Source organism: Capsicum annuum, chromosome 4, assembly GCF_002878395.1.
Source record: "Capsicum annuum cultivar UCD-10X-F1 chromosome 4, UCD10Xv1.1, whole genome shotgun sequence".
Classification (NCBI taxonomy): Eukaryota; Viridiplantae; Streptophyta; class Magnoliopsida; order Solanales; family Solanaceae; genus Capsicum; species Capsicum annuum.
The window spans coordinates 166,245,660-166,271,627 of record NC_061114.1 but is presented as its reverse complement, the minus strand read 5'-3'; positions in this window follow the sequence as shown (position 1 = coordinate 166,271,627).

The following is a 25,968-nucleotide window of genomic DNA, read 5'->3' as shown; positions in this document are numbered from 1 at the left end:
TCTTAATTATCCTCTTCTCTGATAAATCATATTACCTTAGACATTCAACAACAGCTACCATATTATATCTCAATCATTAAAAAAAAAAAACTACCCCTTACCCCCAACCCTCACCTCCATCTCCACCTCTCACCCCCCTCCCCTTCATTCCTTCCCCAATCTCTAATAAAATCTATACGAAAAAATATTCATATAATTATAAAAATAATTTTTATGTTTTATTCTTTTTTAAGAATATTGTTTACAATTTAAAAATATAGATTCTTAATTACTCCCTTCCCTCTCTTCCCTCCCCCTTTCCCTTCTCTAATCAAATCTTATACTATGAGTAAAAATAATATGTAATTGCAAAAAACTTTTATGTTTCATGTTTTGCTTTATTATATTGTTTATTCATTCCTCTCCACCCCCACCCCCCAATCTCTTCTATTTAAGATTTATAAATAATTTTTTAAATATATTTATTAATTTTTTAAATATTCATTTCACACTTTTGTGATGTTTTATTTAATTACCTTGGTAATTATTTTAAAATATTATATGCGTGATTTTATAGACAGTTTGTCCATGATAGAAATCTATATAATAAAAAATAATACAAATTATTACAAATAATGATAAAATAATCTAAAATCAAACTTTAAATAATATATAAATTATGTATAGATATATTAATGTAAGCATATTGCTAATCACGAACGTAGTATAAGCAATAAATGAATTTGATTGAATCATTTCAATATTAAAGAATATGTTGAAATGAATTTAAAGAATGAAATGAGAAGTATGATTGGAAATTTAGTTTATATAGAGAGAGTTAATTCAAATTTAACTTTATCTAGTATGGAGTTTGTTTTCAATTCAAAAGTTAAAAAAATCCTAACTTTCATTTGAAATTCAAAATTCAAAAATTTAAGACTAATTCAACAAACTAATTTTCAGCAAATTTATCTTTATCTAAAGACTACTACTTTAAATAATTTATATCTCTAAAAATAATATTTATCCTTTTATAGTTTCAATTTTAAAATATTTTAGAAAATTTAAAACTAAATATTTTTTTAGCAAACTTTATCTTAATCTTTAAACTAATTAAAATAAACTTTATATTTTGTATATGCAATTTAAAACTATGCAAAAATATAGAATACTCTCAAAAGAAGTCATACCTCAAAATATGTAGAATTGGTTTATTTTAAAATTTTAATTTTAATTTTTAAATTTAAATAAATAGTATAATAATTTTAAATAAATTTATAGTTAGTTACTTCCAGTTATTTTACTTTTAAATATGTAGATTCTCACGTATATACTACTAAATCATTATTATTACAATACACTATTATTTATTTATTGATTGTTATGATTATGAAATAGTTATAGTTTATTTAAGACTCTTCAATGCTAGAGTAAGATATATAAGAAAAATTTAAAAGTTGAAATTCTATTCCATTTTCAATTCTGTTTAAATTCAAATTTGAATCTATTACCAAATTGCTAAATGATTTTGCTTTATTCTTTCTTATCCGTATTATTTTTTCAAATACCATACATATTTATCCTATATAATCTAAAATTAAAATTGAGAGAAATTTTTGAAATCTATTCAAATATTTATAATAGTAAATAATAAAATATAAAAGAAGACTAATTTGTTAGTCTTCTTTATTCATTAATATTCTATTTTTTCCCTACGTTTTATTTAATTTTTTCCCTTTACTTTTTTCTTGCTTTCTTTATTTTTTCTTCATTATTAGTATTCTATTTTTCCTACGGTTTCATTATTTTTTCCCTTTACTTTCTTTTCTCTCTTTATTTCTTTTATTTGCTCATAATTTTTTTTTTTTATATATATATACTAATTTTACCTTTACGTTTTTTTTAATTAATTGATCATTATTTTGAAAAATCTTATATGCATGATCTAATAGCCTCTTTATCCATGACAGAAATTCTTTATAATATAAATTATTACAAATAATAGTAAAATAATCTAAAATCAAAATTTAAATAATATACAAATTGTGTATAGATCTATTAATGTAGGCACATCTGTTTATCATTTATGAAAAAAGATAAATGTAATATTAGTTGTAAATAATAAAAAATTAGTTAATAAATCAAATCAAGTATAAACAACATACCTTGGTAATTATTTTGAAAAATCTTATATGCATGATCTTTAGCCTCTTTGTCCATGATAGAAATTCTATATAGCAAAAAATAACACAAATTATTATAAATAATTATAAAATAAGCTAAAATCAAACTTTAAATAATATACAAACTGTGTATAAATCTATTAATGTGAGCATATTGCTAACCACGAATGTGGTATAAGCAATAACTGAATTTGATTGAATCATTTCAACATTAAAGAATAAGTTCAAAAAATTTAAAGAATGAAATGAGAATTTTGATTGAAAATTTAGTTTATATAGAAAGAGTTAATTCAAATTCAACTCTATCTAGTATAGAATTTGTTTTCAATTCTAAAGCTAATAGAATCCTAACATTCATTTGAAATTCAAAATTCAAAAATTTAAGACTAATTCAACAAACTAATTTTCAACAAACTTATCTTTATATAAAGACTACTACTTTAAATAATTTATATCTCTTAAAATAATTTTTGTCATTTTATAGTTTTAATTTAAAAATATAAAAAATATTTCAATATATATATGTATAAAAGAAGACTAATTTGTTAGTCTTCTTTATTTTTTAATATTCTGTTTGTTCCCCACGTTTTATTTATTTTTTCCTTTACTTTTTCTTTCTTTCTTTCTTTCTTTCTTTCTTTCTTTCTTTCTTTCTTTATTTATTTATTTATTATTTATTTTTTCTTCATTATTAGAGTTTGGAATTACTATTAATTATTATTATTATTATTATTATTATTATTATTATTTTAATAGTTTTTTTAATCTTTCCTTAATATATAAATAAATTATATTTAAATATATTTTATAATATTTAAATTTTATAAGAGATAAGTTTGAAATAGTTTATATCGATTAGAACTCTTTAATTATTAGTTTCTATTTTTAAGATAATAAAAATCTTTTTTGTAAAAGGATAATTTATTGAAATTCAAATACTTAATTTTTCAATTCAAAATTTTTATTACAATATTTTTAAATTTTTCTTGAAATATTTTTTAATATTGTCTTAAAAATTTTCACGTGACTATTTTAATAGCTTGACACGTTGCATCTTGTCTTGCTCATGTTTTGCTTTTATATATATAGAGATGTGTTGAGTAAATCAGATACAAAGCAAGACTCAAGAACCTTTAACTAAAAGCAGTAACAATTTAGAACATGAGCTTTTAGAGTTTTCATCACTACTAAGAATTTCTCTGATTTGGAAAAACTATTGAAGGAGAAACATCTCTTTGAATTTATAATAGTGTAGAAATAAGGGTTGAATTTTGATTGAACCAGGTGTCTAATCAGGTATGTTATGCACCTGTACGGTTTGTTGTACTAGCGGACGAAACTATGCAGAGATGTGACAACTGTACCAGGGCAAGGTATGCAAGGGACTTGGTTACTTCGCGCGATCCTAGAAGATTTGATTTAACTTATGAATTGCTCCCTTCGTTTCAAAAAGTATCATATGATGTTTCAGATCACAAAATTAAAGTATATGTTGATATATTTAACATAATTGTTATTTAAAATAACAAGAGGCAAAAGTCCTTTTTAATTTTTTGTACTCCATCTTGAGCCAAAATAAATTATTCTTTTTAAAACGTAGTGAGTATTATTTATAAGAAAAAAAAATCAAAAGTATGAATATACAATCTTAAAGATTATTTTTAGTTCATACATTCACAAAAAGAAAAAGAAAAAAGAGAGTATGGTTTCAATACATTTTATTATTAAAACTACTGATGTTTTATTCTACCAAAAAAAAAAACTACTGATGTTTTATTTTTACCAACTCCTCATCATTCGAGACTTAGATCTTAAGACAATAAAAAGAGAGTATTCTTAAAATTAGCAACATATTGTACGACGTAGTATTTTTATGGTGTAGTCTTCATTTTTCTGTTATTTAATTTTCATAGAAATAACATCATATCAATAGAAAAAGAATTATGAGCATGTATATGCATCGAATCATTTGTTTGACGTTAATAGTAGATGTTATTTTATTGTAATACATTTTGCATTTTTTAAATTGTTGTTTAAACATTTGTCTCCGAGTTTTATTCTGATAAATCATCTATTCATTAGTGTTAGCAGTTTTTCTCCCATTTAAGATGACATTTAATAAGAAAAATACATTTGAAAATAGACAATTTGCAACTGACAGAGAGTTTTTAATACTTAAAATTTAATGAACAAATAAATTCACAAATGGAAGAAGATATAAAAAGAACAAAAAAAAAAGGAAGAATAAATGCGACATAGAACAAAAAGAAAGGGACAAAACAATGCCAAAAAGTGGAGATACAAGAAAAATAGTTTTGCTATATTACCATTTAGTCATTTACCTCTAATAATCTAAGACGAAAAAAGTAAAAATCAAACAAATAAAGAAAAAAAGTACACAAAAAAAACGATATCAATTAAGATGTAATAAAAATAAAAAATATATATGGAGCAAATAACATAGAAAAACAAATTCAAATAAACAATAGATCGTCTACTTTTGCCTTTTTATAGTTTATACTATATAGATATAACTAATGACATAATTCGAGGAGCGTTTTCCTCAATTAAATTGGAGATTAATTTATAGAAAAAAACTATATAAGCTAAGTCTTTTAGCCTTCTCTCTTTCCTATTCAAGTGATGTTAATAATATTAGCAATATGTAATAAGGATATGCAAACAAAATAGTTGAATTCTCGATATAAATGCTACATTAGTTGGTTCACAGTGTAGGATCCTCCTTGATCCTTTTTAGATGATACTCTCGGCCGCCCTTCTTATTTTTACGCTGGACTAATGATATGAATGAAATTTAGTATTTTATACATGCCTACGCTCGATCAAGAGGCTTAGGAGCCTATCGATTCCTTATTTGTTATCCTAATATCCTGTTTGCAGGCTTGTTCGAAAATTCCTTTGCAACTTTCTTATGTATTCATACTTTATTATGTAGTCTTCGATTACCAAATAGTTTCTATAATATAATAAAGGTTATAGGTCATCGATTGTGATGCTTATGCTCTAGCTCTTCCGGTTAAAGTCGAGCTCCAGTTTTTTTCTTTTAGTAGCGTCCCTCAACCTTCTCTTTCATTTCCGTTTAAGCTTCCATGCTTTGATAGTTATCTTCTATTATTAATATCTTTGAAATATTATTTTTTCTTATATCAATTATCAAAATATTTATCAGACATACAACGCGTAAAATGTATAAATCATTATTTGTAACATTTTCACACTTAACATATATATTTAACCTCATTATTCTAATATATTTCCACTTTTCAAAGAAAAAGAAAAATCTAAGAGGTACCCGAATCTTTTGATACATTTAGTTAATTATATTCAGACAGTATGATTTATAACTTTGACTGAATTATCTAACATTTGAGAACATGATGTTTACAATTTGATTAAAAGTCGATTCAATTCAAAATCGAACCAAATCAATTTTATTTAGTTTGATTTGATATAATTTTATTAAAATTAAATCGAGAATAACTCGAAACAAATCGATAAAGTAATACACAAATTTTATAGTTACATATATAAATAATATATTAATTTTTATAAATAATTGATATACTTCTTGGCCTAAAAGAAGTAAGAGTGGGAGGGGGAGAGAAGAAAATATAGTAGAAAATAAATTTCTTGGCCTTAAGAAAACGTTGAGCCATCTTTTTTTATATTGTATACAAGGATTTTTTTTTAAAAGCTTCATAAGATTTGTCTCTCAACAACAACTCAATGGATTATAAGACCTTATCTTTGATTTTCTAGTCTCCGATGTTTATTCACACTGTGCTCCTTTAATATACCCCTTCGATTATATAACTACAAAATAAGAAGTTTGTCTTCATATGTTGAAAACGATTGGTAATATAAGAGATGGAAATAAGAATAACGTGAAAAATACCTAAAAACAACAATATCTAGCATAATACGCTAAATTCTTGAGATAATAATACAAATTGAATTAATGTTACTAATAATGCACAACTAATTTAATGTATTGTAAAAGTTAGTCGAATCAATAATGCTTTATAAGGTTAGTTTTTCATTTAATTTTAAATTTTTTTCACCAACCAGCCGCTTATAGAGATAAAATAAATCTCCTCATATTTATAACAATTGTTTTTTACTAAAATTGAATAAGGTTGAATCACCCCCTATACCAATCATTTTTACATTTCTTCATACCATTTTTCTGAAAAATGATTTTTCTTGAGCCAACATGTATCGAAAGCAGATTCTCTATTCCACAAAGTTGAGTAAGGTCAAGGTCTAGTACAATCCCCACCCTCTTCAAACCTCACTTGTGAGAATATACATAATGAGTATATTATTGTTGTTTGCATCCATTATTTATGTACATAATAACATAATTTGGTACGATGTTAGTATAATTTCAAGCAAAAACAGATGTGCTATAAATATATAATCTACTTAGATAGAGAAAGGTAAATATTTCTCCCTAAATAATTAGAGATCTTCGAAACATATATAAATGCAAAGTTGGATATAACTTACATCATATAAAGGGCAACTTGCAAAGAAATTGAATATAACTCTAACTCATGAGGTCTTGGATGCTTACAAGTTAAAAAAAATCTCAAGCAAAAGAGACAGACTCCAAGTTAATAAATCTGACAACTTTCAATTTTATATGAAATCGTTTAACCGCCTTATTCCAAGAAAATCAGGTAAATATATTTTGGAACACAACGATCATGTGAGATCACTTTGTTTACTTATGTGCACCAGATTTCACATATAGCAAGTATTTGTGATGCTTCCACATCAACATCAGTACTTCTATGCTCAAATTTAGCCACTATATGCTCGATGCTTTTGTGTCCTTTGCAGGAAATGTCCTCAATCATCATATATCGGAGGGTGATTAATAAGGAAATCATCCATGACTCAATCATCTTAATAGCCGAAATAATCAATGGAACGTCAATTTTCTCATTCATCACCCTCAATAGGCTTTTCCAGTAGGTAAAGTAGGCTTGAGCACCATCACTAAATTGAGCATTAGGCTCTGCCACTGCATCCAACTCCATCACTATTGCCAAACGAAGCAAATTGTTAGGCTCAGTAATATTTTTGCTATTCAACAAATGAATTTAAATCACAAGGAAGATAAAAGAAATTATTTTATTTTATAGAGTACCCATTTAAGTGGAGTTATTTAGAGGAATAAGGACAACCTTTTGGATTTCAAAAATCGATAAAGATGTGGGAAATAAAGAAGAGTAAATGGATAGATGTAATTAAGAAATTTTAATTTAAAGCTATTACAATTAATTATTTTAATATAAAAAGTATATAAAAAAAAAGTTAAAAAATTGAGAAAAAAGAAAAATAGGAATGGATGCATTAGAACTATGCCACATCATCATATGTCTAATCCTCTTTTATATATATATATATATATATATATCATTTCCCTATCTCTCTCTCTCCCTCTCTCTCTCTATATATATATAGATAGATAGGGAAATGATTATAATGAAGTAATAAATTGTAATAGTATATAGTAATGTATGTTAATAGTATGTAATAATGCATGTTAGTAATCAGTATATATATTAAAAAGAGAAATATAAGGCTGCTAATGTGGCATGCCTCTATGGCCAACATTGTCATTTATCCTTTTTCTCCTATTTTTGACATTTTCCCCCTATCGATGTCCACAAACATGCAAAAAAATAAAAATAAAATACACCTTCATTTATATTTTAAGAAAAACTGAAAGTATTAAATGCATTGACCAATTATTGAGGGATCATGTCCCTTTAAATGCTGCATTCAAGCTAATGCGCACGTAAATAACATATGAAAAGGCCAAACTCATCATTTTCTAAAACGGTTTGTTTTGCATATAAAATGGGTTAGATATTTGTAATCATCAACATTGGGTTCTTTAACTTTTCTCTTTTTTTCTTGTGAAATGTAATATATAGCCTTTACCCTACCTATTCTCAATTAGTTTCCTGTCTTCTTCAACCTTTCCCTCTTTGCTCAACCCTTAAGAAGATATTGTGTGTAGGAAAAAAGTCATGTAAATAAACAATTCTCTTCAAGATAAAATTTTTTCTTGAGAATATGTTGCACTATAATTTCTTCAATGAGGAGAAACTTTGTTGAGAATATGTTGCACTGTAATTTCTCTGACAAACGAGATGATACATATTGAAATATGTTGCACTATAATTTCTTCAATGAGGAGATATATATTGAAAAAAAATTAATTTTGATTGAGAAATTTATAGGAAGAGTGATCAGCGCGTCAAAGGACAAGAAAAAATATATGAAAAAAGTATCAATGTATTTATAGAATTCATATCAAATCATTTGAAGAATAATAAAAATATTATTTTGTAATTTGAAAGGAGATAATATTTCCTATTAGAATTTAGCGGAAGGGAAAGAAATTAAAGTAAAAGGAAAAAAGTCATCAGAATAGTAAATTTAGGGTTGAAGGAGCCGCAATTGGTGCTACTTCTTTGTTCAACTAATTCCTTTCTTCTTTTTTTTTTTTAAAATACTTTTTTTGTTTCATTTTTCCTTATGTATTTTTAGTTAAAGTTAATGTTCATATTAATATTTATAAAAATAATAAAGTTATGCAAAAAAAAAGAATGTGATATCTTTATTAAGTTAACACTGACATCTATTTTTTAAATTAAAGGTTAGGCCTTTTTTCACCTTAAAATGTTATTTACAATTAAATAAACATTCATTTAATTTCCTCTCTTAAATTTCTTTTAGTATTAGAATTATCAGCGTGGTTTAATTTTCAGATTTTATTACTTAAAAAAAATAAAAACTTAGTCTTCACACCAAATAGGCCAACCCATCCGAATAAGAACAACAAAAACTAAAACAAAATAAAATAATACGGCCCAAAACAATCCCCTAATCTATTACATATATACCCATGTATAGGGTTTCCTAAAGCTGCATTTCATTTCCCTCTTTCCTATCTGAGACATGCTGCCTCCTCTACTTCATTTCAACCTTTAATTCCTCTTCCTTCAACTGCGGTTGATCAACTCGGTGCCATGGAATCTTTTTATGCTTGTTTTTATCAGCTTGCAGAAGTACTATTTTGTTGCTTCTTTTCTTTTTCTTCTTAAATTATTTCTTCAGTTAATTTTTCTCTGATTCGTTGCTCAACAACCATGCTCTCTGATGGATGGGATCAAAATCAACTTTTTATGCTTCTATCAAGGATCTTGTCAACTGACTATGGATATGAACTTTGAGTAAGCTTCTTGTCCTTAGCTGTAACCTTATTTTTGCTTTTTTGTTCTTTGTCAGTGCTTTAATCTACCCAAAATAATAGCTACAATTGGGATAACAATAGTGGGATTCTTGGACCCAAGAGTATTTGGGGGATAACCCATAACTCAGGTTAATCAACTTCGATCTGACCCTAAGATCCTTCTCTTTTGCTGTGAGTCCATTTTGTTGGTTGTTGTAGAATAGGCTAGTTAGCTTTACATTTTTTTGATAGCCTTACATGGCTTGTAAATATTGATTCTGAACTTGTAAGCTTAGACTTGTCAGCCTCTCACCTACTTTGTGGGGAAACTCTTAAATATGAAACTTGTAATTTATCGCTGTTAAGGATTTTCTTTCCTATAACTTTTAGCTACTGAAAGTCTGTGCCCTTCCTCTATTGCATAATTTGCTAAATAATCTGCCAACTTGTTCTCTTCCTTGAGAATGTGCTGGTACTGTACCACTTTATCTTTCATAAGTGACCTTATCTGCTCTATTATAACTAAAAAATTCCATGGATAATCCCAATCTTTGTTTAAGATTTTCTGTATGATTGATGATCTGTCTAGATGATCACTTTATTATGCTGTAACTGCTTGCAATGAATTGCTGCCTATAAAATAGTTTCTGCTTTTGTTTCTGTGTTAATGGTATTATCTATCTTAGCCCCCTTAGAATATAATAAGTCCTCCTGTTCATTCCTTAGACAAAATGCATAGGAACTTATCGCTAGATTACCCTTAGATGCTCCATCTATATTGTACTTTAACCAACCTTGTTGAGAGAATTTCCACATAACTTTAGTAACCTTTACTCTGGCCATATGCTTTTCAAATTTTCTCAAAATATCCGGCAATGTATATGGAAACTCCTTGTATGGTTTTCTCACTTTAAGCAACATCCTTAAATTCCTTGTTATGTTGCGTTGTACTCTGTATGCTATAATAGTCTTCCCTTCATGTTTTGTAGTATTTCTCGTTTTCCATAATTTCCATACAATTATGCTAGGAATGGCCTTATAGTAAGGTCTATCCTTCTGGATAACCTTTGAATTCCACCAAGTTAATATGGTTTCTCTCAGACTCAATCCTTGAATGTTTATACCTGCAAAAGAATAAAAGTAGGACCAAGTCCTATTAGCAGTAGGTGATCTTAGAAACACATGTGATATGGTTTTTTGGTCATAATTAATACAAAACTAACACATAAAAGGTCCTTCCACTCCCCATTTTCTTATAAAATCATCTACTAGAACTTTTTCTTTCCAAATCCTCCACATCAAAAAAGCCATTTTGAAAGGTACACCCTTTATCCATATATCCTTGAAAATGGTGCTACTCTCTACCTTCTGCCTAATGTAATGCCAAGCTGATCTTACTGAGAACCTTCCATTGGATTCTAGCATCCAGATGGGTCTGTCTTCTTCATATGCAGTTCTAGGTGGCCTTATTTTTTCTCAAATATGCATATCATTTCTTCTGAAAAAATTTCCTTTATTAACTCTACATTCCAGTTTCCTTGTCTGACCAGATCACTAACTTGCTGACAACTATCATCCCATTCTCTGTTTTCCTCATTAATAGTGTATAGCTCTGCCAAAGTTCTCCAATTATATGACCAAATACTGGAATTTCCATTTCTTATTTTCCATAAGATTTGGTGTTCAATTAGATCTCTAGATTTGGTGTTCAATTACATCTCTAGCCTGCAACATCTTCTTCAAAACTTGTGAACCTCCTGCCCCTTTCTTCCATATAACCATATTATGATTCTTCTTTTTACAATAATTGTTGTGCATGAAAATACTCTAGATCGACTTTTTAGTCCTAAAATTCCATCACAACTTACAAAACAGAGCCATAGACATATCTTTCAATAGTCTAAATTCCAGACGTCTTTCTTCCTTAGGCAAACATATAGAATTCCATCTTGACCAATGTCTACCCTTACCTTCTATATAACTACTCTAAAAAAATTATGCCAACATCTTCTAAATTGTATTAATAACATTCTTTAGGGGATTCATAACAGATAGACAATGAACTAGTATACTTTGCAAAACATGTTTGATAAGAATGACTCTTCCACCATAGGATAACAACTTCCCTTTCAAGCTTTGTAATCTTCCACTAATTCTATTTATTTTCTGCCGATAGTAATCTTTCTTTTTCTTATATGAAAAATGGGACAACCTAGGTAAGTAAAAGGAAAATATTTCCTAAAAATACTTGTTGCTACTTCTGCTATCAACACTACTCCTTGGGATACTTCTTTATGCAAGTAAATTACACTTTTCTCCTTATTGATTCTCTATCTAGATGCCTTTTCGTACCTTTCTAAGGTTTCTAATACTGTCTTTAATGCACTCAAATTCGCCTTACATAAAATAATCATGTCATCTGCAAAAGTCAGATTATTTATCCTTGGACTTCCGCTAGGCATTCAAAACAATTTAAATTCCTTTTTCAACAACAAAAATTCTGAAGTTCTTGAGATCACCTCAATAGCCAGTATAAATAATGTAGGAGATAATGGATCTCTTTGCTTCAAACCCCTTATTGATCTGAAAAAACCTTTTGGCTGGCCATTTAGAAGTATTGAGTACCAATTATTACTCACTAATCTATAGACAAAGTCAATAATAACTTCTCCAAATCCCATTTTTCTTATCACTTTTGTTAGTAAAGCCACTCCCCCTATCATATGCCTTCATCATATCTAATTCATAACCATGTTGGGGGGTTACCTTTCTTCCTTATCTCTGACATAATTTCTTGTACCACTAGAATATTTGCTGCTATGCTTCTCTCTTGAACAAATCCTGCATGTTCTTCTGGTATAATATTTGGTAGGAGACTCTTGATTCTATCATGAATGATTCTGGAAAAGCTCTTATTAATAAAATTACTTAATGAAATTGCCCTTAAATTATAGAAAATATTAACTACTAACTTCTTAGGCAACATCACTAAATTAGTATGAGTAATAAATCTTGGTAATTCATACCTACAGAAAAAGCCACTACCATGTTATGTACATCCTCTCCGATGATGTCCCATGCATCCTAATAAAAAACTTCTATCATTCCATTTGGACCTCCAGCCCTATTCTGTTTAATCCCATTACTACATCCTGAACCTCCTTCAAGCTAGGCACTCTAATTAATTCTTTATTTTGCTGATCAGTAACCATCACTGGAAGCTCCTCTAAAATTAAAAAATCCTCACAATCCTGATCTTTGGAGAACTGATTTTGAAATAATCTAACTGCAGCTTCTACTATATCATTCTAGTTATCTAGCCAAATCCCCTCATCATTTTGAATTCTATTCACCTTTAATCTACTTCTCCTTCCTCCGACAATAGTATAAAAGATTTTAGTATTTCTTTCCCTATCTTTAAACCATTCGAATCTAACTTTTTGCTTCTAAAATTCCTCTTTCCATCTTAACTGTATAGTCAAATTAGCCCGAACATTGAACAATTTTGATCTATTGGCCCCGGATAGATCCTGCTCAAATTGTACCTCCATCACTTTAATGATGTCCTCCAAAGTTGCAATCTCTTGAAAAGTATTACCAAATTTTTCTTTACTCCATTGAGTTAGTGCATATTTAGTCTTCTTCAACTTCTGATGAAATATAATGAAAGGGTTTCCCTGCACTTTCATTATTCAATTTTGCTTTATAATCTCCATACATGATTCTTCCTTTAACCAGAAATTCAAAAATCTAAAAGATTTGATGATTTTCTCATTAGAGGTACTGAAATGCAACATCAATGGCGCATGATCTGACCCACTCCTTGCTAAATGTTCTACTTTTAATATTGGAAATAGATTTTACATCTTGTCATTCCACAACACTCTATCCAACCTTTTAAATATGCAATCATCATTAACTCTCCTATTCCACTATGTATACTTACTTTCTTTAAAACCAAGATCCTCTAAGTTACACAAATTGATGTAATGGTTAAAATTAACAGTTTCTATAATAGAAATGGGTAAACCTCCTAACTTCTATTCATCACTAGTGATCACATTGAAATCACCTCCTACAACCCATGGATCATGCATAAATTAAGCTATATCCCCTAAGGACTTGCATATAACCAATCTTTCTTGTTGAGTACACTTAGCATAAACTAAAGTCACAATCATTGTCATTCTTGCTTCCTGATTATGTAACCTTAAAGTCATCTACCGCTCTTCATTCCTTATGATCGTATAATTTACAATATTATCACAAAATGCCCATATTTTTCTTGATGAGTTTGCCACTGCATGTTGCATCCCCAATCTTTTCCTGTATTTCTCTATATTATGACTATCTTGAAAAGGCTCCATAATACCTATAAAATAAAAATAATTTTTTCTTTGTAAAGTGATTAATCTGATGAATGTTTTTTGAGTGTCCATCGATCCTATATTCCATATCAAAGCATTCATCCCTATATTCCATATCAAAGCATTCATCCCGATGTATGTTTTTAATGACTCATTTTCTGCATTATAGAAGCACCTGTATTCTTGCCTTTCTTATACTTCTTTCCATGTGATGCTTTTATAGTATCTATCTGCTTAGGTGACAAATCTCATTCCAATGCAATCGTCAATATTTTTCTCCAGATCATCATCATCTAGCTCATGCTTTTTCTAGTTTGAAAATTCCATCTGATGAGCATCCTGTATTGCTAATGGTAATACCCCCTCCATAACTTTATCAGCTTCATTATTATCAACTTGACTCACTTATGACAGTTCTTATGATTCTTCCTTCCTCTCGCTTCTGTCTTGAGCTGCTAGCTTTTCTTGAGATTGTACTCTACTGCCAGTAGTTGATACTTTCTCTTCTTGACCATCTATTAATTTTTTTTTGTTTCAGAACTCTTGCCAAATTCATTGTTAACCCATTCTTTTGTACTTTGCTTGTGTTCAATATTCTCCTTTTTTCCTATACAATCTTTAGCAGTAGACTTCTCCCTATATGCTTCATCTTCACTTAGTGCTGCATATGTATTGGACATAGGTAGATCTTCTACTTTGTCTTCCTCAACCTCTCCTAAAATATGACCATATGTATCCTTTCTGTACCTATTTCTCCTTGTAGGCCATTGTTATTTGTTGGAATTCCTTCCTCTAACATTGTTGGCTTTTGTATCCTCTCTCTGATCAACATGGCCATTTCTATATGTTTCTTGTCCTTATTATCCTTTATGTATTCAGCTTTTTTTCTGGATTCATATAATTCAGGATGAACATTTCACTAATCGCTTTCATCATGTCCCTATAAACAACATCCTTTATAGTATTTTGGCATATAATCATATTGAATTTGTATCTATGTTGATTTAATTTCCCATGTCACATTTTTTTCTTCATTAATTCTTACTTTTTGGGGCAACCTTGCTGCCAAATCAACCTCAACTTTAACTTTGGCACGACTAGGTCTTGTTTGATTCCTTATTGCAATATCTACAGTTAAAGGTTTCCCGAGTGCTGAAGTAATATAAAATATTGCCTCTTTTACAAAGAAGTTTGGAAGTAGATCTGGCATTGAAATCCATGCCACACCTATTGTAGTTTCCATATCTGGTTTAAACCAAGGATCCCACTTCAAATTTTGCATCTGCCAATACATCTCCTTCACTTTAATATAATAAGATGATGTTGATAAAAGGCTGACATAATCTTCTAATTCTTCTAATCTGATCAGTATATGTCTGGCATCTAGAACTCCTATCGTGCATTCTCCTTAATACCATATTGACCTAGGATCGATCTTCTAATCTCCTCAAAGTCCAGTTTTTCATAAGAAAATTTACATATTGTAAATTCTCTTGTATAATCAGGTTTTGAATCTCAGATGACTTTCACGTAACACTAGGTTCCCCTTGTAACATTACTACTGGCTTAGTTGGAACCCTAGGTAGATTAGTAACAAATATCTTGGGTTTCAACTTCTCCGCATAACTCATAGTATTGACTGTAATAATTGAATTTTTAGTACTCTCCTCCCCCATATTAGTGTTTTCTTGTAGTGGTTAGACCCATCGGAGGTGGTGCCCATAGCGGATGGTGGTATTATTATTAGGGTTTAGGATTTTGCCAGAGAGAGAATGAGCTGATCTATTTTTCCTTTACTTTAGACAAACCCATATCTTTTGTTACTTTAGACTTTGTTCTTTATGTCCCTGGTTTTTCTTTCCATCTTGTATCTGTTAGTCGACATGTGCCCTTTATTGTAGCATAACTTTTTTGATGATTCTTTTATAATGCAGGACCGCAGTATGGGACAAATGATTAGAACAAGACATGAATTACAAGTCCTTTACCATCTTACCTCTTTAATTCAGTTACAACATACTCTATTATAGACCTTCCAGACCTTATTCAAAAATATTACGGCTATCCGAGTCTATCCAAACTACATAATATGGTGCCTAGTTTGTCCAATTTGTCCATATTAGATTGTGAGTCATATCAACTTGGGAAACACACCCGTGCTATATTTTCACGTAGTATTGAGAGTTGTTTAAAGTTTATTTTCTCATTAGTTCATTCTAATATTTAGGGTCCTAGTAGAGCCAGTTCACCCTTAGAATTTTGTTACTTTGTTAGCTTCATCGATGATTTTTCCAGATGCACTTGTTTTTTAATGAATGATCGTTCTGAGTTATTTTTTACATTCAAAAGTTTTTGTGATGAAATATAAAATCAATTTGGTATTTCTATTTGTACTTTTCATAGCAATAATGCCTTAGAATACTTATCCTCCCAGTTCAGGATTTTATGACTCACCACAGAATTATTCACTAAACATCATGTCCATACACCCCTCAGTAGAACGATACAGATGGAAGAAAAAATAAGCATCTCATTGAGATTGCTTGCACTTTACTCATTGAATCCCATGTTCTACTGCATTTTTGGGGTGATGCAGTCCTGGCATCTTGCGATCTTATTAATAGAATGTCATCATCTTTTATTCAGAATTAGGTTCCCCATTCCATACTATTTCCTCAGTCATATATCTACTCTATCCCCCTTATGTTTTTGGAAGAACATGTTCATAACTTAGCCCTAGGAAAAGATAAATTAGCTCCTCGTGCTCTCATATGTGTCTTCCTTGGTTACTCTCGAGTTCAAAAAGGGTATCGATATTATTCACCTGATCTAGGTCATTACTTTATGTCTGCCGATGTCACATTCTTTGAATCTCAACTTTCTATACATCATCTGATCATCTTGATATCTCTGAGGTATTACCCATACCTCCTGTCTTACCCATAACAACCTTTGAGGAATAGTAACACCCTAAGACTACCCCTGGATGTCACACGGTGCATAAAATTATGAGTGATCCCAAGCTAATCCCACGATACTAGCATAACTAGTGAGAAACTAATATATATATATATATATATATATATATATATATATATAAATTAGAAAATAATAAGCGGAAGAAATATCTTTGGCTGAACTTGTTCAATACAATACTGTCTGAAAACTAACAAAACTGGTTATACAAAAGAAATCTAAAACTGTAACATCAACTCTGACTAACTGTGTGAGAATCCTCTACTAATACTAACTATAGGTAGCTGGGACATAACCCCCAACTATCCCTAATCAATACAACCGAATAATATATTGATTACTGAATGTACACATTGACTGGACTCCTCGAATAAGGATAACTCATTATGTTGGAAGCTGCAAACTGCCTGGCCATGATACTGTGGCTACAACTAGTACCTATATTATGAAACAATGTTGTCACACAGACGTATATATGGTTAGTACTTTTGGAATGTACTGAGTAAGTGGGGGTGAATACAATAAGTAAAACTTAATAAATGGATAATCTTAAAACATGTATGCTAAGTGTAAGTATATTCACCAAGAGACTGAAATAAACTGAAAGCTGAAATATCATAAAACTTGAATAACAAAGTATAATCTGATAAATTAGGTGATTCACTACACTTAGTTTTTGAAACTGTCTTTTCTATGGAATAAGTAAAACTAAAGATGAATATACCTTCAAATCATACAGGCAAGGTACAAATAAAACTCAACTTGATCATAAGTAAAATCGAAGCTAAAATCTCATGGAGAATAACTCATAAAATAATATCTGAACAAAACATGAGTCTTTACACTATACCCTTCTTCTTTGGGAGATTCTCGTAATCGACATAAACCATGAGAGAAACACAGAGTTTGATAACTTAAGCCCTCATCGAGAACAACATGATGACTCAAACCATCATCGCAATGGCCTAATATACCTTGCCAGGATATAAAAAAAACTATGCTGATTATGCTAACATGTTTGATTAGACAAGCTAAATAATATAATTGCAATAACCTATGATGGCCTATAGTTTTTGTAAAATAGGATGCACTAAACCCACATTCCCCTCTCTGTGTTAGATACTACACCCTTTCTCATGTTGTATCTATGAAGTTCACCTCAAAATAGGCATACACACTGATAAGTCTGAAAACATGTATGCCACTATTTCTATCTCAAATTCTTGGTTTCTTATGTGAACTTCATAGCTTATTTGAAATCTCATGTGAAACTGAAATTGTGATTATACTGCAATATTTTTGGAAATCAACTAGTAAACTTGAAATTTTTGTAAACTGAATACTCAAGGCTCAAATTGAAATCTATTATCAACTCATAAAACTCCATATTAAAATAATGAAATCCATCTCATAATAGCAATCATGTAAGTAAAACAAAAGTAAAGGTAAGTTCTTATGCAAGCTGAACTTTAAATCACATGATAATGCCATAATATCAAAACAAGAAAAAATAGGTATGAACCCTAACTAAAATTTCATAAATTCAATTATAAAAATCAAGATTTTTGGCACAAGGATGAAAGGTTATCCTTGATCAAACCCCACCTACCCGAACTTGATGAACTTTCTTAAAAGACACTTGAATTGGAGCCTTATAAGTTGAACTTTGGAAAGAAATCCTAATTTCTTTTTTCTTAAGAGTGAAGAGTATAATACGCATTAAAAACGGTCTAATGATGAGAATATAGCATTTATAGAGTGATTTACGTCATGGGGGAGGAATTTGAGGTGAGTAAAACACCAAAATACCCCTAAGAAAACTTAAAAATATTTGTAGAAATTTCTCAGTTGACAATGAAGTTGACAACCCGTCATCTTGTTTATGGCTTGTCAACTTAGTTGTCAACCTCTAGCTGAATTAGACATCTACTGGTTAAGGTTGATGAAGGAGTTGACATCCAGTCAGCTTGTTGAAGTTTCGTCAACTTAGTCATCAATCTCTAAATCACTTATGATCTTTTCTGGTGAAGATTGATGACGAAGTTGATATCCTGTCAACTGATCATCAATCTTTGGCAGGCAGATACTCTTAGGTAAAATGAGCATAACTTTTACTCTTATATCAAATTAAGGTGAAATCAAATGCATTCGAAAAAAGATTGGAAGATCTTTCATTCGGTGGGACTTGAGCTTAAAAATATGTATATTCTAGAAGTTATACTTGTTTAAAGTTGCCCTTATTGGATCGAATAATAAAACTCAATTGATACAAATGTTATCAAATCAACTTTACTCTAAGTGCTTCTTATGACCATTACCCCATTGAAACCACTTTACAAAAAAGGTGAATGGTCATGAAACTTAATAATGATTTAACATAATCACTTTGGAACCTTTAAACATATGACGAATAGTTGAATCTAGGAGCTTATGGGGTATTACAGAAATCTATGATTACTTCTAAATCTCCAACTGCAGTGCCACCACTTTTGACTTATCATTGTCACCCCATCCAGCTTTAGTCCCAGATGATTTATGTCATGCGCTTGAAGATGCCCCTACTGCGGACTTGCCTCCTCCTAGCCAATCAGTTGGACTTAAAAATGGTATCAGATTTATTTATAATGCTAACCCACATTATACTTTCTTGAGTTATCATTTTCTATATCATTACCCCATTATGCTTTTGTATCATTTGTTCTCTATTTCCATTCCTAAGACTACAGGTGAATCACTTTTCCATTCAGTATGGAAGCAGGCTATAATTGATGAGATTTCTACTTTACATACAATGGTACTTGGGAGCTTGTTTCCCTTACTGCCGGTAAATCTATTATTGGTTGCCGTTGGGTTTACACAATCAAAGTTAGTCCAGATGATGCAGTTTATTGGTTTAAGGTTCTTCTTATTGCCAAAGAATATACATGAATATTTAGGCTTGATTATAGTGAGACTTTTTCTCCCATGGCTAAAATAGCATCTGTCTGTATTTTTCTATCTATTTTTGTCATTTGTCATTGGACTCTTTATTAGTTGGACGTTAAGAATACTTTTCTGCACGGTGATCTTGAGGAAGAAGTCTATATGGAGAAACCACCTAGTTTTGTTGCTCAGGGGGAGTTAGTAGCCTTGTATGTCGATTGCACGTGTCACTCTATGGTTTAAAATAGTCCCTTCGGTCCTGGTTTAGGAAGTTTAGCACAGTGTCACGACCTGATTTATGAGTTATGATGTTACCTACTTTATCCCACCTAGAGTCAAACATACTAAGTTATTTGGTGGAAATGCCCCAAAAGGGCCTAATAAGCAATCCAACACAATAAATTAACAAGACAATAGGAATATCTTAAAGGTAGTCACTACATAAATATCATCCCACGACCTGGTAGAGCCAGTACATGGGCATATAGTAATAAAAATACAACCCCAGTATCTAGAATAGTAAAATACATCTATCTCGAAATAAAAGACTGAATATGAAAAGATAGAAGAAAATGGACGACTCGAATATTAACACTGGACAAACATGAATAAACAATGATAATTAGTACTCGAATCTGCACAAAAAAAGTACAGAAGTGTAGTATGAGTACCAAAATAATAGGGACTCAGTAAGCATCATTGGCCGACTGAACTAAATCATAATATAAATATGATCAAATGCAAGATAACATAACTAAGTCAAGGTATAGAAATGAAACTGAATCAACTCCAATGTCGCTATGCATAAGAAGTAAATAAATCAGAATAATAGCATGATGTAACATAAAGTATCAACACATGCAATCATAATTACAAAATTGGCTCCCATACCCAATTGGTGCAGAAAAGTAAATAACCTATCACAAGCCCCCATAAGCCTAGAAGGTACAAACAAGATAACATAATCCTTCACCGTCATTTATCAACTCTCATAATACAATCAAAAATCATCCAAGTCATACCGCACTATAACCATCGATTGTCCATATTCATCATTTGTAAATAAGTCAACACTTACCAACTATCTGCCATGTAGCAACTAATCCTTATGTATCAATAAATCATCTGTTATCAACTAAATATCACTTATCCACTAATCTTCAATTATCAACTAACCAATATTTAACAACTAGCCAATATTTATCAACTAACTAATATTTAGCAACTAGACAATATTTATTAGCTAGCCAATATATCACTAGAGTCTATTCATATCATACAACATTATAATTATTACTTCATTTTTGACTTATCTAGTTTGTAAATATCACACCCCAATGTCATCATAACATAAATAGTATATCATTATAATATAGTACGTATAGCCGGACTTGAATAGATATTCAACAATTTCCTCATAATATCATCGTAGCCATTCTTTGATCTTGCTAGGCATAAATATATCGTCATAATTATCCTCCGACCTTGCCGGACATATATATATCATCATAATCATCCTCCGAACTTGTTAGGTATATATCATCATAATATCCTCCGACCTTGCTAGGTACATAACATCATAATTATCCTCTGACTTTGCCGAGTATATATCATCATAATTTCATCATCAATATCATCAATATGGCCAATAGCATAATCATTAGAGTATTTAAAAACATAATCATGAACATAATATATTAATCAGATAAATAATCATAATCAAAATCATGAATTCTAGGATAACCAATAGCATGATGCCAACATAGTAAATGAGCCTGATCTTTGGCAGAATCAATAGCATTCTTGCTAATATAATCAATAAGCATTTTTCTTAGCATAATCCATAACATATTCACCAATATAGTCATTTAAACATAGCCCCTAACATAATCAATATGTACTATCAATCATAGGCAATAACTTATCTATAGCCTAATTAATGGCTTATCATTATCATAATAGATACCTTATCATTAGCTTGATCAATATGTAATCCATGACATAATCTAAAGCTTATTCATAGCATAGTCAATAATATAATTTATGGCTTAGTCAATATCATACTCAATGGCTCATTCAATAGGATATTCGATAACCTAATCAATAGCCAAAAATAGCATATTCAATAGCTCATCATAAGCTTAACCAATAATCCATATATATGGCATATTCATTTAAGCATTACTTCCAATGTTATTCATCAAAACCAATATGTACCAAGATGTCTAAATATCACCAGATAACTATCTTCCTAGGTGTACATAAACGTGTCAAGGGTCTTCAATAACTATCACAAATCTTGACCTAAGATGGGTCAAAGAGCCCACTTCTAAATCCCCGAAATCATTTTCAAAGAAATATCTAACCCGGACTAGGCTAAGGTATATAAATCCACTATTAGATATCAAACAGACTACAACTAGTCTAGGATAGCAATTCCACCTAATATAGAGAAACTAAGTCAATTTCAACTAAAGTAAGACAATTAGGGTAAGTTTCATCCTAAACTCAAGTGACCAAGGAAATTTTCTCATTAATTGAGTAACTAAGGTATTTCCATCCTAACAAGAGCCGACAAGGTCAATTTTACGTAAGATAGGAATAACTAAGCTAATCATGCCCAAAACGATACTCAAAATAGCCTAAATGATCCAACTATTCCCAAACATTTCAATTTATCACATCAACACCTAAACCCTATCCCAAATCTAACACAATATCATAAACATACTATGAAGTATCTCAATCTAACCAGGGGTAAAACCTAGCCTACCTGGACACTGAAGAAAGCTCATAAGACCCGTTAAACCACCGCTTTTCCCTTTTGAGAAGCTTCCACAATATGTCAAGCTATCAAAATCACATTCTACTAATCAATATGAGAATAACGATACCCATATTTCACTATTATGCTTCGGGTCCAAAAATCACATCAAACCCCTATATGGGCCCCACTCATGAAAATTGCATTCCAAAATCAACCCACCCTTAAGAATTGGTGAATCAAAGCTAAATTAGGGCTAAAATCATGCCCTCAAAGTTTTGGGGTTTTTGAACAAGAAATCAAGAAAATCTACCAAGAAAATGGTGAATTCTTACCTTAAATCGGAAGATAATCACAGAAACATGTGTCAATCAAGCTTCCCAATCACCCACAAGCCTAAATTGCCCTTAATCTCACTCTTTAGGGTTTAAGATCTCAAGAGAATGAGTAAAGAATGGGAAAATTAGATAAAAATAGGGTACTACATTCTCGAGTCCAACAATTGCGACTCAACATTTGCGATCATGGTACAGGGCATCAGACAGAGAAGTAAAAATTACGACATTTCTCTTTGGATATCTTGAGCTAGTGGTTTTCCCAAGGTATCGCATTTGCAACTTGCATTTTTCCTATTGCGACACTTATTGGTGCTTCTAGATTGTGATAACGATCCAAGGTCTGCAATTGTCGGTCCACCAAATAAAGTTGAGACTAGGAAAATGATTCACCAAATACAATTGAGACTTGGAAAGTCTCCACAAAGCCCTCAGGATTAATTCAAAATCCCATATATGCAAAAAACTATGTAACCATACCATATTCGATGTTCCAAACTTAATGGTGTAGTTAAAATTTTTATCTGAGGTCATTTTGACAAAATATAGATCCCACATCCAATTTTTAATTTCCTAACTTTCTGACCAATAGGTTGAAATGTTCCCGAGTGACTCGAGACCTGAACCAAGATTCCTCCTAACCTAAAATCGATATTTCAGAGCAGTTGGAATAGTCAGAATTTGCATTCGAGGTTGTTTGGCTGAAGTTTTTGCTTGGCGGCCTTTTGGAACTTATGAAAACTTCAAAATAGAGAAATGACACTAAAAACCAAATGAACTACCCGTTAACCAAACTGTCAATTCTAGCAAGTCATAAATGATGCGAGCCAACTATAGATAAGCTCTAATGATAAAAAAAGCAAAACTATGGAAAATGACCTAAAGGGTTATTACAATATCCACTACCAAATGAACTTTTATCTATGAAAGTTAAGGACTAAGACATACCTGAAGTCTCAAACAGGTGAGGATACTGGGTCCGTCTTTTGCTCTCTATCTCCCAAGTAGCCTCCTCCACCGAGTGATGCCTCTACTGAACCTTAACTATAAGAATCTCTCTAGTGCACAACCTTCTAACATTACTAGCAAAAATGAGCACCTACTCCTCCACGGTGGTCAAACACTCATTGAACTGGACCGAGCCCCATCTAAGAACATGAGATGGATCAGTAATATATCACCGCAACTTGGAAATATTGAAAATTAAAACAAAATTTGGAGGTAAAGCTAACTCATAAGCCACCTCATCAACTGTGCAAAGAATTTTAAAAGGTCCAATATACCTAGGGTTGAGCTTGCCCTTCCCCTTGAGCCTCATCACACTTTTTATGGGAAATACTCAGAGGAATACTTAATCACCAACTCTAAATCTCAAGGCACAGAGTCTACGGTCTGCATAGGCCTTCTGCCTACTCTAAGCTGCTCTCAACCTATCCCAAATCATCCTGAATCAATCCAATAACTCCTGAAGAAAATTAGTACCACGTGGCCAAATCTCAGATGTCTCAAACCATCCAATCGAAGAATGACCTCCTACCATACAAAGCCTCAAATGGTGCCGTATCAATACTTTAATGATAACTATTGTTTTAAGTAAACTCTGACAAAGCTAAGTGCTCTTCCAACTGGCTTTCAAAATCCATAACACAGGCTTGGAGCAAATCCTCAAGAACCTGAATAGTCCGCTCATACTGGACATCGGTCAGTGGATGAAAGGCTTTATTCAGATCAACCTGAGTACCTATATCCTCCTGAAAAGCTTTGTATATGATAGAAGTGAACATGAAACCTCAGTCCAAAATAATAGATATGGGCATACTATGCAAATGGACTATCTCACACACATAGATGCGAGCTAACCTCTCATCATTAAAAGATATTTGAATAGGGAGAAAATATACTGAATTGGTCAACCGATCCATGATGACCCAAATACCACCAAACCACAGAAGTACAAGGCAAATCACTAATAAAATCCATGGTAATCAGCTCCTATTTCCACTCGGGAATGAGCAATCTCTGAATCAAACTACCCAAACAATGATGCTCGACCTTCACTTGCTGACAAAATAGGCAACAAGCTATAAAATTTGCCATCTCTCTCTTTATACCACTCCACTAATAATGCTATCTCAAATATCTATGCATCTTAACTGTGCTCAGATGAATAGAAGATCTAGAGTTGTGAGCCTCATGAAAAATCAACTGAATCATGTCATCAATCATTAAAACACAAATACGGCCATCAAATTGCAAAACACCCTCAAAATATATGTTTTTTTCTCGGATTCAACACTTAACACTCGATCATAAAGGAAGCAAAGCTTACTATCCTCAAACTGATAATCTTAAATCTGCTCAAATAACAAAGACCTTACCTCAACACTAGAAAAATCCTCCTAGGGTTTGAAATATTAAGGTAAACCATCAAGTTGGCTAACGACTAAATATCCCATGCCAGCGGCCTTTGAGAGAATGAAATACAAGCCAAACTACCCATATTCATAGTATTCCGACTCAAGGCATCTTCTACTATACTAGCATTGCCCAGATAATACAAGATGGAAATATCATAATCCTTAAGCAACTCCATTCATATACGCTTCCTAGCATTAAGATCTCTTTGGGTCATAAGATATTGAAGACTGCGATGATTGGTAAAAATCTCACAATGCACACCATAGAGATAATGTCTCCAAATCTTAGGCGCAAAAACTACTGCTGTCAACTCTAAATCATGATTGGGGTAGTTGTGCTCCTTTACCTTAAGTTGCCTTAAAGCATAAGTAATAACCCAACCCTGCTGTATCAAAACACAACCTAGATGATCACCAGAAGTATCACAATACATGGTGAATCCCTTACCCTCTACAGAAAGGGCTAGATAGGAGCTGAAGTAAGGAAATCCTTGAGCTTTCAAAGCTCGACTCATACTCCTTAAACCATCAGAAAGGAACCTCCTTCTAAGTCAATCTAGTCATAGGCACTGAAATAGTAGCAAAACCCTAGATGAATTGTCTATAATAACCGGCTAAACCAATAAAGTTACGAACCTCAGTTGGTAATGTAGGTCTAGTCCAATCACAAATAGCCACAATCTTAGTTGGGTCTACTATAATACCATCTTTAGACACCACATGTCCAAGGAATGTCATAGACTCAATCCAAA